Source organism: Solanum dulcamara, chromosome 2 (assembly GCF_947179165.1).
Source record: "Solanum dulcamara chromosome 2, daSolDulc1.2, whole genome shotgun sequence".
Taxonomy (NCBI): domain Eukaryota; kingdom Viridiplantae; phylum Streptophyta; class Magnoliopsida; order Solanales; family Solanaceae; genus Solanum; species Solanum dulcamara.
The window spans coordinates 82,497,311-82,515,265 of record NC_077238.1 but is presented as its reverse complement, the minus strand read 5'-3'; the positions used below and the strand labels follow the sequence as shown (position 1 = coordinate 82,515,265).

Genomic DNA, 17,955 nt, shown 5'->3' with positions numbered 1-17,955 from the left:
AAATCACTTAATTCCTATTTTATTGCAAATAAAATGCTCCTAAACCCATCTAAAGCGCCTCTGGGGCTACTAGATTCATTCTCCAGGTCGTTACGGATACTACTATGGAAAAATCCAAGAATATTCGGCCCGTACCCCTGGCACCTTAAAAATTTGTGGGCTAATATATACGAAAAACTGGCAAAATCGCCTAATTCCTATTGCGTCGCTAATAAAATATTCCTAAACCCTTCTAAAGCGTTGTCGGGGCAATTGGAGTCGTTCCCTAGGTCATTACGGATGCTACTATGTAATATTCCAAGAAAATTCGACCCGAACCTCCGGCACCTAAAAAATCCGTGGGCTAACACACACGAAAAACTGGCAAAATTACCTAATTCTTATTGCATCGCCAATAAAATGCTCCTAAACCCTTTTAAACACCACCTGGCCTACTAAAGTCATTCCCTAGGTCGTTACCAATGCTATTATGGAAGAATCCAAGAAAATTCGACCTGGACCCCCGGCACCTAAAAAATTTGTGGGCTAACACACACGAAAAACTGGCAAAATTGCCTAATTCCTATTGCGTCGCCAATAAAATGCTCTTAAACTCCTCTAAAGCGCCGCCAGGCTACTGAAGTCGTTCCCTAGGTCGTTACGGACGTTACTATGGAAGAATCCAAGAAACTTTTGACCCGGACCTCCGGCACCTAAAAATTCTTTGGGTTAACAAACACGAAAAACTAACAAAATCGCCTAATTTCTATTGCATCGCCAACAAAATGCTCCTTAACCCCTCTAAAGCACCGTCGGGGCTACTAGAGTCGTTCCCTAGGTCGTTACGGATGCTACTATGGAAGAATCCAAGATAATTCAACCCGGACCCCCGGCACCTAAAAAATATGTGGGCTAACACACACGAAAAATTGGCAAAATCGCCTAATTCTTATTGCGTCGCCAATAAAATGTTCCTAAACCCTTCTAAAGCGCCATCAGGGTTATTGGAGTCATTCTCTAGGTTGTTACAGACGCTACTATAGAAGAATCCACAAAAATTTGACCCGTACCCCCGGCACCTAAAAAATCTGTGGGCTAACACACACGAAAAACTGGCAAAATCACTTAATTCTTATTGCATTGCTAATAAAATGCTCCTAATCCCTTCTAAAGTGCCACCGAATCTTGTGAGGTCGTTCCCTATGTCGTTACGGATGCTACTATGAAAGAATCTAAGAAAATTCGACCAGAACCCCCGGCACCTAAAAAATCGTGGGCTAACACACGAAAAACTGGCAAAATTGCCTAATTCCTATTGCGTCGCAAATAAAATGCTCCTAAACCCCTCTAAAGCATCGTTGGGGATACTGAAGTCGTTCCCTAGGTCGTAACGGAAGCTACTATAGAATAATCCAAGAAAATTCAACCCGGACCCCCGGCACCTAAAAAATCTATGGGTTAACACACACGAAAAACTAGCAAAATCACCTAATTCCTATTGCGTCTCCAATAAAATGCTCCTAAACCACTCTAAAGCGCCTCCAGGGCTACTTAAGTCATTCCCTAGGTCTTTACGGATGCTACAATCGAAAAATCCAAGAAAATTCAACCCGTACCCCCGACACCTAAAAAATCTGCAGGCTAACACAAATAAAATGCTGGCAAAATCGCCTAATTCTTATTGCGTCGCTAATAAAATGCTCTTAATCCCTTCTAAATCGCCGCCGGGGCTACTGGATCATTCCCTAGGTCGTTACGGATTCTACTATAGAAGAATCTAAGAAAATTTGACCCGGACCCCCGGCACCTAAAATATTTGTGGGCTAACACACACAAAAAACTAGAAAATTACCTAATTCCTATTACATCGCCAATAAAATGCTCCTAAACCCCTCTAAAGCGCTGTCGGGGCTACTAAAGTCGTTCCCTAGGTCGTTACGGATGTTACTATGGAAGAATCTAAGAAAATTCGACTCAGACCCCCGGCACCTAAAAATCCGTAGGTTAACACACACGAAAAACTGGTAAAATCGCCTAATTACAATTGTGTTGCCAATAAAATGCTCCTAAACACCTCTAAACCACCGTCGGGGATACTCGAGTCATTCCCTAGGTCGTTATGGATGCTACTATGGAAGAATTCAAGAAAATTCAATCCGGACGCCCGACACCTAAAAAATCTGTAGGTTAACACACACGAAAAACTGGTAAAATTTTCTAATTTCTATTGTGTCACCAATAAATTGCTCATAATCCCTTCTAAAGCGTCGTTGGGGCTACTGGAGTCGTTCCCTAGGTCGTTACGGATGCTACCATGGAAGAATCCAAGAAAATTTGACCCGAACCCCCGGCACCTAAAAAATCTGTGGGCTAACACACACGAAAAACTGCAAAATTTCCCTATTTCTATTGCATCGCCAATAAAATGCTCCTAAACCCCTCTAAAGTGCCGCCGGGGCTACTGGAGTCATTTCCTAGGTCGTTACGGATGCTACTATCTATAAAAACATGGGAAACGACTCCAATAGCCCCGACGGTGCTTTAGAGAGGTTAAGGGGAATTTTATGTACGACGCAACAAGAATTAGGAGATTTTGCTAGTTTTTTGTGTGTGTAAGCCCACAGATTTTTTAGGTATCGGGGGTACGAATTGAATTTTCTTGGATTCTTCCATGTTAGCATCCTTAATGACCTAGGGAATAACTCCAGTATCTCCGGTGGCAGTTTAGAGGGATTTATGAGCATTTTATTATTGGTGCAACAGAATTTAGGCGATTTTGCCAGTTTTTCGTGTGTGTTAGCCCACGGATTTTTTAGGTGTCGAAGGTCCAGGTCGAATTTTCTTAGATTCTTACATAGTAGCATCCGTAACAACTTGTGAATGTGTCACGACCCAAGCCTAGGGCCTAGACGTGACATAGCGAATGAGGAACCCGAAAGTACCTCAAACAAGCCTCTTAGCATTCTTTTAGCCTTTCATAGGTAATGATGATAAATAGACAAGCGGAAATCATAATAATAAATATTCAACTTACATATGTCCAACAATACCTCTAACTATTAGATTTAATGGGGCTAAGACAAGTTCCTAGCTCACCCTCAATCATAATAGAAGAAATGCCATAATAAAATATCTTAACATATCATAAGCTAGAAAGACAAAGGAGTATTGTTCCCGGAACATGGGAACTCACCAAAAGTAGTCTTCGATGGAATATCAACTAGCCACGTGGAGGAGAACGAGGAGGAGCACCGATCCCTACATGGTGATATCATGTAGGCAAAAGAGTATGCGTTAGTACTTTGAATGTACTAAGTATGTAAGGATGCATGAACATTGAGAAAACATTAAAAGTTTATGTAATATGGAACATAATGTAATACATGCATAATAAATCATATGGATATCCTTTAAAACATTCATTTTGTGGGAAGCTAACCATAACCGACATTTAAGACCATGCGAGCTATTACATGGAATCCAACATAACCCCCTACGTTGGCCGGGGAGACTACTTGCCAGGTAGAACTCCGTCAACTTCATTCATTTCTTTAACTTTAACTTTAAGGGCTATTTATGGATCCATTAGCCTAAGCCTACAAGGGCTCCTATGTTGGCACATAGTTAATGAGACAAGGGGTTGCTACTAGGATTCCCTTACCGAATCCCACCTCAATGCCTCATTCGGTGCTAAGTCAATCCCACGGAATAGTTTAATACTTTAAAATATTCATAGTATATAACTTGAGAATTCAAACATCATATTCGGTAGAATAGCTCATTAAAACATTTGATAATTCAAATATGCAAGAATTGTCCTTATTGCATAAAGAATTCATCATTCATATTATTTCATCATTCTTTCATTTCATAAGACTCCTTTTTTTATCATAGATATTTCTTTCATAAACATTTATTTGGAGTCAAAGCTTTCAAGTCAAACTTTATTAAAAATATAGTAAAACTAGGTGGGTTCAAATCACTTCAACTTGCAAATATGTATGTAATTAAATATACATAAATACTTTAAAAATCATTAATTAAAAATCATGCTTTAAACAACCCACCATGAATTTCAAGAACCTTTAAATAGATAAATAGAGGAATTACTTGCAAACTATAAATTCATATATATAAAATTACGTTGTATCAAAATAGAGCAATAATCATTAGTTTAACCATGATTCATACTATTAAGTAAAAATAAGAATTAACATAAGAAAATATTACTTAAAATCAAGATATTTAATTGAAAGAGTTTTTGGACTACATGGATGTAAGAATTCATGGATAAACACCACATAACTTAGAGTAAAGCTTAAAGAAAATAAATATAATTTATCATATAATCAAAATAATTTAGACATGAGAGTGGAAGGAATACTCTCATTGAAACCTTACATACTTGGAAACTGAAGCTTTAGTTGGTACCGGAAGACTTAATGAACACTCTTGAGTCCTAGCTTCTCTCCTTGCCGGAACGTTTTGTGTACTACCCGGAATATATGAATCACCGGAATAGTATTTCTTCACTACTAAGAACTAAAACTATATTTGAGAATGTGTATAGAGAGAAGATTTGCTTGAGAAAGCTTGATTAATAAAATGAGGAAATAAGGTGGGTATTTATAGGTGGGAAAGATGACCTAACAATAAATAAAATAATTATAAATAAAAATCTGAAAATTTAGTGGAATATATTGATGTCATGGATGATGTTAAATGGAGGACAATTTATGTCATGAGTGATGTCAAATGTATCTAGATCTTTCTATGGTAGGTGAAATGAGTTATCTTTGACAGAATACTCTTTTTGGAAGCTGCGTTTGAATAAGATAAATTCCTTATTAGGATTTGGTGTCTTCATAAGAATTGTAAATATGGAAGTCTAGTTTCATATCGTTCAAGAATCAACCAATTTGGATAAACCTACAGTGAGATATGATTTTTCTTCTATAAACACTCATTTCCGTAACAGCATCCTACCTTACAAAGATTAATTTATTTGACCTACTTAACCTCCGAATCTTAAAATATGGTCTTCATAAAAGTTGTAGGTAATGATCTTGTGGTTACTCAGAAATTTGAATCACTCAATTTGGATATTTCTATGAAATGTTATGACCAAAATACAGAGGCTGTATCATGTTTAGGAAAAAATTGAAACATCGTATACAACGTTTTTAGGGGATATTACAGAATGACTCCAGTAGCCCCGACTGTGCTTCAAAGAGGTTTAATAGCATTTTATTAGAGACACAACTGGATTTAGGCGATTTTGCCAGTTTTTCGAGTGTGTTAGCCCATAGAATTTTTAGATACCGGGGGTCTGAGTTGAATTTTCTTAGATTCTTCCATAGTAGAGTCCGTAATGACCTGGGGAACGACTCTAATATCCTCGGCGGTGCTTTAGAGAGGTTTAGGGGAAATTTATTAGCAACGCAATAGAAATTAGGCGACTTTGTCAGTTTTTCTTATGTGTTAGCCCACAGATAATTTAGAAACCAGGGGTCCGGGTTGAATTTTGTTGGATTCTTTTCATAGTAGCATCCTTAATGACCTGGGGATGACTCCAGTATCTCCGGCAGTGCTTTAAAGGGGCTTAGAAGTATTTTATTAGCGGCGCAACAGGAATTAGGCAATTTTGCCAGTTTTTCTTATGTGTTAGCCCACAGAATTTTTAGATGTCGGGGGTTTGGGTTGAATTTTCTTGGATTCTTCCATAATAGCTTCCTAACAACCTGAGGAACGACTTCAGTATCCTCGGCGGTACTTTAGAGTGGTTTAGGAGAATTTTATTGGCAACGCAACAGAAATTAGGCAACTTTGCCAGTTTTTCGTGTGTGATAGCCCACAGATTTTTTAGGTGCCGGAGTCCGGGTTGAATTTTCTTGGATTATTCTATAGTAGCGTCCTTAACGACCTAGAGAACGACTCTAGTATCTCCAACGGTGCTTTAGAGAGGTTTAGGGGAATTTTATTAGCGACACAATAGGAATTAGGCAATTTTTCCAGTTTTTCGTGTGCGTTAGCCTACAGATTCTTTCGATGCCAGGGATTCGAGTTAAATTTTCTTGGATTCTTCAATATTAGCATCCGTACCAACCTGGGTAATGACTCCAGTATCCCCGAAGACACTTCAAAGGGATTTAGGATAATTTTATTAGTGACGCAATAAACATTAGTCGATTTTCCAGTGTTTCGTATGAACGCCTACAGATTTTTTAGGTGCCGAGGGTACGGATCGAATTTTATTAGATTTTTTTATAGTAGCGTCTGTAACGACCTGGCTAACAAATCCAGTATCCCCAGAGGCCCTTTAGAGAGGTTTAGGGGAATTTTATGTGTGATGCAACAGCAATTAGGTGATTTTGCCAGTTTTTTGTGTGTTATCCCATAAACTTTTTAGGTGTCGGGGGTTCGGGTTGAATTTTCTTGGATTCTTCAATAGAATTATCCACAACGACCTGTGGAACAACTCTAGTATCTCCAACGGCGCTTTAGAGGGGTTTAGGAGCATTTTATTGGCAGTGCAATAGAAATTAGGCAATTTTGCCAGTTTTTTGTATATGTTAGCCCACAGATTTTTTAGGTACCGGGGTTTCGGGTTGAATTTTATTGGATTATTCCATGGTAGCATCCGTAACGACCTGGTGAACGACTCCAGTATTCCCGGAGGTGCTTTAGATAGGTTTAGGGGAATTTTATTGGTAACACAATAGAAATTAAGCGACTTTACCAATTTTTCGTATTTGTTAGCCACAAATTTTTTAGGTGTCTGGGGTACGGGTTGATTTTTTTGGATTCTTCCATAGTAGCGTCCTTAACGACCTGGGAACGACTCCAGTATCCCCGGCGGTGCTTCAGAAGGGTTTAGAAGAATTTTATTGGCGATGCAACAGAAATTAGGTGGTTTTGCCAGTTTTTCGTATGTGTTTGCCCACAGATTTTTTAGGTGTCGGGGGTTCAAGTTGAATTTTCTTTGATTCTTCTATAGTAACATCCTTAACGACCTGGGGAACGACTCCAATATCACTGGTGGTGCTTTAGAGAGGTTTAGGGGAATTTTATTGGCGACGCAATAGGAATTAGGCGACTTTGCCAGTTTTTCGTGTGTGTTAGCCCACAGATTTTTTAGGTGCCGGAGGTTCGGGTAGAATTTTCTTGGATTCTTCAATAGTAGCGACCTTGATGACGTGGGGAACGACTCCAGTATCCTCGGCGGTGCTTTAGAGGGGTTTAGGAGCATTTTATTGGCGGCACAACAGGAATTAGGCGATTTTGCTAATTTTGTGTGTGTTAGCCCATGGAATTTTTAGGTGCCAGAGGTCCGTATCAAATTTTCTTGGATTCTTCTATAGTATCATCCGTAACAACATGGGGAACGACTCCAGTAGCTTCGGCGTTGCTTTAGAGAGGTTTAGGAGCATTTTATTAGCGATGCAATCAGAATTAGGTGATTTTGTCAGTTTTTCGTGTGTGTTAGACCACAGAATTCTTAGGTGTCGGGGGTTCAGATTAAATTTTCTTGGATTCTTCAATAGTGGAATCCTTGATGACGTGGGGAATGACTCCAGTATCCTCGGTATTGCTTTAGAGGGGTTTAGGAGCATTTTATTGGCGGCACCACAGGAATTAAGCAATTTTATCAATTTTTTATGTGTGTTAGCCCACGAAATATTTAGGTGCCAGAGGTCCGTATCGAATTTTCTTGGATTCTTCTATAGTAGCATCCGTAACGACCTGGGGAACGACTCTAGTAGCCCCGACGTTGCTTTAGAGAGGTTTAGGGGAATTTTATTAGCAACGCAATAGGAATTAGGCGACTTTGCTAGTTTTTCCTATGTGTTAGCCCACAGATATTTTAGGAACCAGGGGTCCGAGTTGAATTTTCTCGAATTCTTTTTATAGTAGCATCCTTAACAACCTGGTGAATGACTCTAGTATCTCCGGCAGTGCTTTAAAGGTGTTTAGAAGTATTTTATTGGCGGCGCAACAGGTATTAGGCAATTTTGCCAGTTTTTCGTGTGTGTTAGCCTACAGAATTTTTAGATGTTGGGGGTTTGGGTTGAATTTTCTTGGATTCTTAGATAGTAGCATCCTTAAGGACCTGGGACCGATTCGAGTATCCTCGGCAGCGCTTTAGAGGTGTTTAGAATTATTTTATTAGCGGTGCAATAGAATTAGGCAATTTTGTCAGTTTTCGTTTGTGTTAGCCCACAGAATTTTTAGATGTCAGGTGTTTGGGTTGAATTTTCTTGGATTCTTCCATAGTAGCGTCCGTACTGACCTGGAGAACGACTCTAGTATCCCCGGCAGTGCTTTAGAGAGGTTTAGGGAAATTTTATTGGCAACGCAACAGGAATTAGGCGACTTTGCTATTTTTTCATGTGTTTGCCCACAGATTTTTTAGGTACCGGGGGATCGGGTTGAATTTTTTTGGATTCTTCTATAGTATCGTCTTTAATGACCTGGAGAATGACTCCAGTATCCCAACGGTGCTTTAGAGGGGTTAAGGAGAATTTTATTGGCGACTCATTAGAAATTAGGCGATTTTGCCAGTTTTTTGTGTGCGTTAGCCTATAGATTCTTTCGGTGCCAGGTGTCCGAGTTAAATTTTCTTGGATTCTTCAATAGTAGGGTCCGAACGACCTGGGTAACAACTCCAATATCCCCGATGGTACTTCAGAGTAGTTTGGGGGAATTTTATTAGCGACGTAACAAGAATTAGACGATTTTGCCAGTTTTTCGTGTGAATGCCTAAAGAATTTTTAGGTGCCGGGAGTCCGGGATGAATTATCTTGTATTATTCTATAGTAGCGTCTGTAAATACCTAGGTAAAGACTCTAGTATCTCCGGCGGCAATTTAGAGGGGTTTAGGGGAAATTTTATGTGCAACGCAACAGGATTTAGGGTATTTTATCAGTTTTTCGTGTGTGTTAGCCCACAAACTTTTTAGGTGTGTGGGGTCCAGGTTGAATTTTCTTATATTCTTGGATAGTAGCGTCCTTAACGACCTGGGGACCGACTCTAGTATCCTCGATGGCGCTTTAGAGGGGTTTAGAAGTATTTTATTAGTGACACAACAGGAATTAGGTTATTTTGCCAGTTTTCATGTGTGTTAGCCCATAGATTTTTTAGATGCTGGGGTCCAGATTGAATTTTTTTGGATTCTTCTATAGTAGCGTCCGTAATGACCTGAGAACGACTACAGTATCCCCGGCGGTGCTTTAGAGAGGTTTAGGGAAATTTTATTGGCAACGCAACAGAAATTAGGCAACTTTGCCAATTTTTCGTGTGTGATAGCCCATAGTTTTTTTAGGTGCCGGAGTCCGGGTTGAATTTTTTTGGATTCTTCTATAATACATCCTTAACGACCTAGAGAACGACTTCAGTATCCACGATGGTGCTTTAGAGGGATTTAGGGGAATTTTATTGGCGACATAATAGGAATTAGGCGATTTTGCTAGTTTTTCGTATGTGTTAGCCCATAGATTTTTTAGGTGCCGGTGGTCTGGGTAGAATTTTCTTGGATTCTTCCATTGTATCTTTCTTAAAGAAGTGGGGAATGACTCCAGTATCCTCAACGGCGCTTTAGAGGGATTTAGGAGCATTTTATTGGCGGCATAACAGGAATTAGGCGATTTTGCCAGTTTTTTATGCGTGTTAGCCCACGAAATTTTTAAGTGCTCGGGATTCGTATCAAATTTTCTTGGATTCTTCAATAGTAGCGTCCGTAACGACCTGAGAAACGACTCCAGTAGCCCCGGTGGTGCTTTAGAGAGGTTTAGGAGCTTTTTATTTAGGCATTTTTGCCAGTTTTTCGTGTGTGTTAGGCCACATAACTTTTAGGTGTCGGGGGTTCGGGTTGAATTTTTTTGGATTCTTCCATAGTAGCATCCGTAACAACCTGGGAACGACTTCAGTATCCCCGACGGTACTTTAGAGGGGTTTAGGGCAATTTTATTGGCAACGCAATAGCAATTAGGTAATTTTGTTAGTTTTTCGTGTGTGTTAGCCCACAAATTCTTTAGGTGCCGGGGGTACGTGTTGAATTTTCTTGGATTCTTAAATAGTAGCATCCTTAAAGACCTGGAAACCGACTCAAGTATCTCCGGCAGCGCTTTAGAGGGATTTAGAAGTATTTTTTTGGCGGCGTAATAAGAGTTAGGCAATTTTGTCAGTTTTTGTGTGTTAGCCCACAGAATTTTTAGATTCTGGGAGTTCAGGTTGAATTTTCTTGGATTCTTCCATAGTGGCGTCCGGAATAACCTGGGGAACGACTCCAGTATCCCCGGCAGTGCTTTAGTGAGGTTTAGGGGAATTTTCTTGGAAACGCAACAGGAATTAGGCGATTTTGCCAGTTTTTCATGTGTGTTAGCCCACAGATTTTTTAAATGTCAGGGGTCCGGGTTTAATTTTTTTGAATTCTTTCATAGTAGCATCTTTAGCGACCTGGAGAACGACTCTAGTATCCCCAATGGTGCTTTAGAGGGGTTTAGGAGAATTTTATTGGCGACACAATAGAAATTAGGCGATTTTACTAGTATTTCGTGTGCGTTAGCCCACAGATTCTTTCGGTGCCGGGGGTCCGAGTTGAATTTTCTTGGATTCTTCTATAGTAGAATCCGTAACGACCTGGGGAACAACTCCAGTATCTCCGGCGGCGCTTTAGAGAGGTTTAAGAGAATTTTATTGGCGACGCAACAGGAATTAGGCAATATTGCTAGTTTTTTGTGTGTGTTCGTCCATAGATTTTTTAGGTGCGGGGGGGCGAGTTTAATTTTCTTAGATTTTTCCATAGTAGCGTCCTTAACGACCTAAGGAACGACTCCAGTATCTTCGGCGGTGCTTTAGAGGGGTTTAAGGGGATTTTATTGCGATGTAACAGAAATTAGGCGATTTTACTAGTTTTTCGTGTGTTAGCCCACATAATTTTTAGGTGTCAGGTGTTTGGGTTGAATTTTCTTAGATTCTTTCATAGTAGTGTCTGTAACGACCTGGAGAACGACTCCAGTAGCTCTGGCGATGCTTTAGAGAGGTTTAGGAGCATTTTATTAGCGATGCAACAGGAATTAGGCAATTTTGCCAGTTTTTCGTATGTGTTAGCCCACAGAATTTTTAGATGCCGGAGGTTCGAGTTGAATTTTCTTGGATTCTTCTATAGGAGTGTCCGTAACGACCTACGGAACGACTCTAGTATCCCCGATGGCGCTTTAGAGAGGTTTAGGAAAATTTTATTGGTGACGCAACACGAATTAGGTGATTTTGCTAGATTTTCGTGTGTGTTAGATAATGAAAAAATAGCCAATACATTGAAGTTTCAATTTCCACCAGTGAAGTTGCAAGATACTATCCATTTAATAGAATATGTTTCTTTTTTCCCTTTTACCTAAACTAAAATTCTAAAAGTAAAAAACCTTTAAGCAATTCAAGGTATGACCTAACACCTATTAAAATGAGTGAAAATATAAGAAACTAAAATTCAAATCACATCATCAATAAAACATAATTTTTTTTAGCTATGTAATAACATGATTAAAACACATTTTTGTTGCATTCTTAATTAAACTTTTACTCGAAAACACACAAAAATTGGATTTTCTTATTAAATCTTTGATATTTTGTCTAAAAAATCCACTTCATCTTCCACGTGGACCAATCACAAAATAGAAACAATTCTCCTTAACCAATAATAATCTACATTTAGATTTGCTTATATCTCGAATTCCTTCCTTATACTCACCACAATTTACACCACTTTTTTCTCATTCTCATATCCATTTTTCTATTTTTCTCTACTCATCTCCAAATTTTTTTGAACATTTGTTACATTAAAAAAAAGAGGAAGAAGAGATGGCTTCTAGTACATTGATAAGTTATGGAATTGAACCTATATGCCCCTCTTTCCTCTCTTCTTCCAAGTCTAAATTCGCCGATGCGATACCGGTGTCCACCAGAGCTACCAACGCCATGTCTCGGTTCTCCATGTCAGCCGATTAGATGCCCGGGCAGCCTCGTCCATCCTATCTTGACGGTTCAGCCCCCGGGTAAGTAGTACTTTCTTTATTTCATTTTATGTGACGATATTTGATATGACACGATATTTAAGACCTTAATTTTGATAGGAATTAAAGTTAGATAACTTAATGAATTTATATTTTTTTATAAGTTGTGACCATATATAAAAGTAGAATGATTTCAAACCGTTTGAGACGTATGAAAAATAAGTTTGCAACTATTTGTTGAATATCTTTAACTAGAAAAGATTTTATATTATAAATTTGTATTATTATTTATGCAATTAGTTGTAATTTGTAAATATACAAATGCAGAGATTTTGGATTTGATCCACTTGGTTTTGGAGAAGTACCAGAAAATTTGGAGAGATACAAAGAATCTGAACTTATACATTGCAGATGGGCTATGCTTGCTATTGTAAGCTTCGTTTTCTCTAATCCTCCTTTTTAGCTTTGCTATTTTATGAAAATATTTAACTTATATAGATCGACAATATATAATAATAACAATAATAATAATATATTATCAGTGTATATTAACATGTTGTAGCTGGTAACTTTATTTATTTTATGAGTTTCTAGCTAATCCCACATTATAGACAACCCTTGTAATATATTTCTGGTGATGTGATACGCTGTGATTGCATAGAAGTTAAACTCTTTTTATTAAAAGAAAAATGAAATGAAATCAATAAAAATCAAGTTGTGATTGAACAATTTTTGCATTACCTTTAACATTTTGGACAATTAAAAGCTAACTAGGCAGTAGCACAAAACATCTTTTGATCGGAAAATTATATTACGTATATCGATAAAATATTACTTTTATGTGTATATGTTAAATCTTGAACACTGTTTGCTAGTTTTCTAATTTCACCACTCTATGACATACATCACATTTTTAGAAGAGATTTACAAATAACTACACCAATAATTCAGTGGAGTTTGAGGAGAGTAGTGTATACACAAACCTTACCTTGAGAGATAGAGAGGGTGTTTCTTAGGGCTGTACAGGGCAAACCGATAAAGCGCACCAAATCGACAAACCGAACCAAACCGGAAAAAAAAAACCGACTAGTGGTTTGGTTTGACTTGATTTAGTGTTTGGAAAAAAATCCGACCATTATAGGGTTGGTTTGGTTTTAACTAAAAAAAGTCAAACCGAATCCAAACCGACCCGATTATAGATATACTACTTTTAAATTATGTTATACATAAAAATATTTATTAAAATGTAATTTATAAATATTTTTTAAAAATTTTTCATAATTTTTGTTTTCTTTTTTACATTTAGATTTGGACTTGAGAAGTTCATCTAAATAATATACAAAAAAAGCTCATCTTATAAAGTTATATTATAAAGTTAAAACTTCAAATAGTGTTGTGCCTCCATCTTATATGTTGATATTTTGTACTAGAACTTTTTTTAAGAAGCACTGCTCTGTGTTTTTTATTAGATACTATGAAAAAACCGAGAAACCCGAAAACCCCCAAAAAAACCAAAAAAACTCTAGAAAAATTGATATCGAAAAACCCAATTTTTATTGGTTTGGTTTGGTTTATAGATTTAATAACCCGACACAAATGATTTGGTTTGGTTTGTAAAAAATCCGAACCAACCCGGTCCATGTACACCCCTACCCTAGTGTTTCTTATAGACGCTCCAAAGAGATTTACAAACAATGCTAGCAAAATATACACATTTTAGAAGAGCTATACGTTATATCTTAAACACTCTTAACGAAATTCCTCGCTAACAATTTTTGCAGCCAGGAATCCTAGTGCCAGAGGCATTGGGCTTAGGCAATTGGGTCAAGGCCCAAGAATGGAATGCCATTCCTGGAGGACAAGCTACATATTTGGGCCAGCCCGTTCCATGGGGAAGACTTCCTACTATTTTGGTTATTGAATTTCTAGCCATAGCATTTGTAGAGCACCAAAGGAGTATGGAAAAGGACACAGAAAAGAAGAAGTATCCTGGTGGGGCTTTTGACCCATTGGGTTACTCTAAAGACCCTGCTAAATTTGAAGAACTCAAAGTGAAGGAAATCAAAATGGTTAGAATATTAACACATTCTTCTTATGCATTTCACATTTCTTTTTTTACGGATTTAAGTTATATACACCGACAATATGAATGTTATTTATACTATTTTTGTTAGGTCGGCTTGCATTGTTGGCATTTGTGGGATTTTGTGTACAACAATCAGCATATCCAGGAACAGGACCATTGGAGAACTTGGCAACTCACTTGGCTGATCCATGGCACAACAACATTGGGGATGTTATCATCCCTAAAGGCATTTTCCCTAGTTGAATTGTACTATCATATATATTAGCCAAAAAACACCTTGTAAAATTCTCCCATATTGTACTGATAGACTTGTAATGAAATGGACTTTTTGTATATTCGTAGTCTATGCATGATATTTCTATCTAATATTCATTTCATTTAGATGACGGGAATTCAAGATTTAAACTTGATTAATTTACGATCAGAGTTATGAATCTTTTGAAAATATGATATTTATACTGCTTTTCAAGATTCACAAACATGCACATGAATGCACATGAACACAACACACATATATATGTATGGTACATGTCGAAAATAACGAGTTCAATTGCATGAACCATGTTAATATATATGACCTAATTCAAATTACAAGGATGTGAAACTATTGTTGGCTTATAGTTTATTTTCACTTTAACTAGTTAAACTTTGTTTACTTCCTAGCTCTCTTTCGAATCAAGTGAAACTTGAGATTTACTTTTACATAAAAGAGAGACAATTTTGTGTCTTATCCTAAGTTATTATTGATTGATCGTTCAAAAAATGATTCTTATCCCATTTAGATGATAAAGACTATTTAGGTTACTTAATTAAGGGTTATTTGGCAAGTCTCTGAAGAAAGACACACATTATACTTTAGACGAATCCCTATCAAAATGAAAGAAGAAAGTTAGGAACCTTAACTTTTAAGAATGACTTTTAAACTAACTATTAAGGCGTGTTTTTTGAATTAAACCCTAAGGGATAAATCCGTGAGACCTAACTAAGTTCAAATCGAACAATAACTTAACGGTTGAACCAGGACTTTTACACTAACTTCTTGGATTTGCTCTAAATTGTAAAAACCATAAACTGTCATAATTGAAAACAAAATATAACTAAATGAAGATCATTTAATAGTAATTCAAGGCAGTAGTACTTCATTTAAAGTTCTTTTTTTTTTCTTTTTTCTTTTACAAACAATAAAAAGCTTAGTTGAAACTTTAAAATAAGGCTGACAAAAATCATTGGGAACTAAATCAAAAAGTGCGGGCGTGCAAGAGTGCAACAGAAAAGCTGTTAGAAAATGAAACATATTTGTGTTTCTATTAGTCCATTATTTAATATAATATAATATAATAATACTTTAGAATAATTAATTATAGGGAATATAATTAGGGTTTTGGCAGTAGCTGTATGTACTTGATATTATAGGGGCATAAGTTTTAGGGACACAAAAGAAAAAGGAAACTGAAAACTGACTTGTATGAGCGGCGCACTCTTTTTCTTTGCGTATTTAGTAATTCGATTAATTTAAATTTATATCGTACAAAAAAAAAAGTTATACTAATAGTGAAGGTATTTTTCATCTAATATTAAACTCTGGGTAACAGAAAACCAACCCTATACGCTAGTTAGTAAGATTATGCTACTAGTTTTTTTTTTATACGAGCGGGTATGCATAAGGTAACTTTTGTCATTATTAGAAATACAGTGTTCTTCTTTTTACTGCGAATTAGTAGAAATTTGTGTTATAGAACATGTTTTTCTATTCATGTTCTATCGAATGAGCTCATTGAAAAAATTCATGGTGGAAAACATAAATTCTTTCTAAAATAGTGAAAAATTTCCTAATTTTTCCATACGAAAACATTACTACTGTGTGGGAATATCCACTAGATATTTTTCACTGAATTAAGTGGAAAAATAGTTATTTTAGTAATGCGCTCTTTCGAATATAATATTCAGCAAGTCATACAAGAAAGGTAAATCGCACTAGACAAGCCTCTTGCGATAAGCTTGAGTGATAAATTAAGCATGCAAAGGATTTTGAACGTGAAACCCTCTATTTAAAGATCATTTGCTCAACCAACTCATTCACATCCTACAACTAATTTATATATATATGGAATTTCGTCATTGATTATATTTTTTTATACTTTCAAAAAAGAATAACTGACTTTTAGAGTTGTATGTAACTTACATCCCCCTCCCCCCACCCCCAAAAAAAAATATTCAGCAAATACTCCCTTTATTTTTATCTATATATTATTATTTTAGATTTTACGTCCCTTAAGAAACTATGTAAGTTTATCCTTATTTAGTATTTTCTTAAAGTTAGTTTTTAATAAATGAACATAAATTAATTTATTTTAATAAATAAATTTGACTAATGAAAATGAATTAATCATTTGATTTTTTTGTGTTGGTTAAATTCATAGTTTCAAGGCTAATATCTCTCAAGGATAAAATAGGAAGAATATTGTTATTTATTATTTAATTTTGTGAAAGAACAAATACGGAATATTTATTTTTAATAAGAACGAATATAAGTTTTTTATTTATTTCTTCTTATTTGTACTTCAAACATAACGACCTTTTATTTTAGTATATGATATGATAATAATAAATTTAAAAAATAAAAAAATTCTCACAATCATGCGTGACACAGCTAATTTCGAGGGAGTTGCAAGTTGGTAGAATAGTCAAAAAAGTGTAAATAACACATGCATACAACAAACACATAAATCCTTAGAAATTAATTATTTTATAATAGCTAATGTGTATTATATTACAAATTCATTTATTATGAAATATAGGGAATACTATATAGTTGGAGTTTCTGGTAGGCACATGACTCTCCTGCCCATATTAATTACTACTATTCTCATCATCATGGGAACCACACAACATAAATAAATTATTAATACATATTGTCAATATAAATAATATTTAATTATTTTTATTTGTGGTAAGAGATTAATGTATTTTATTCTAAAGATTTCAAGTTTCACCTATTAAGATCACTTAATATCATCGATCAAAATGTTGGTTGATTGAAAATTTACACAACTTCAGAAGATGAAAATAGCAAAAATGAGGAGTTGAGATGAATATGTGGATGTATAATTAGGAGAGATTGGATTGAGAACGAATATATTAAGGACAAGGTAAGAATGATCGCGTGATTGACAAGATTATGAAGACGAGACTGAGATGATACATATAAAGATAAGATGCATAAATGTCCTAGTGGAAGGGTGTGAGTGGTTGATTTTGACATGTATGAAGAGAGGTATAAGAATGCCAAAAAAATTATTGAAGAGATGTGATTAAATAAAATATGATTTACATGCAACAGCTCATCAATGACATGACCCTAAATGAAAGGATATGAAAGTCGAAAATTAAGATAGAATGTTATAAGTAGATAGTCGAACATTATCCAATTTCACTTAACATATAGTATATTGTAATTACGTCTATCTTGTTCTTCCATTTGATTATGTATATGTTATTTGATTTGATTTCTTCATTAGTCTATATTCTTTTCATACTTAATTTTAATATACTTTACTTGATCCGAGGATTTATCAAAAATAAATTATCTACCTTCACAAAATAAGAATACTAAGTCTGTATATATCCTCCTCTCCAAACTCTCCTTATGAAATAATTCTGAATTTATTATTAGTATGGTTACTTATTAAAAAAATGTTTATTTTTTTCTTTCTCTTAAATATATATATATATATATATATTAAAATCTTTTTTTATGTGGAGTTCGAGGCACATTTGGAAGACACTGAAGTCATGAATAAAATAACAACACGCACCATTAAACTCAGCTCTCATTTGTTGATTGCTATAGCTGAATGCTGACCAGTGACCACCATAAAGTAA

General features: G+C 35.9%; 1 pseudogene; it reads left to right on the top strand.

The window, feature by feature from the left end:
- The first annotated feature begins 11,821 nt into the window (after positions 1-11,821).
- LOC129879073 (chlorophyll a-b binding protein 6A, chloroplastic-like) lies at positions 11,822-14,331 on the top strand (annotated as a pseudogene).
- The last annotated feature ends 3,624 nt before the right edge of the window (positions 14,332-17,955 follow it).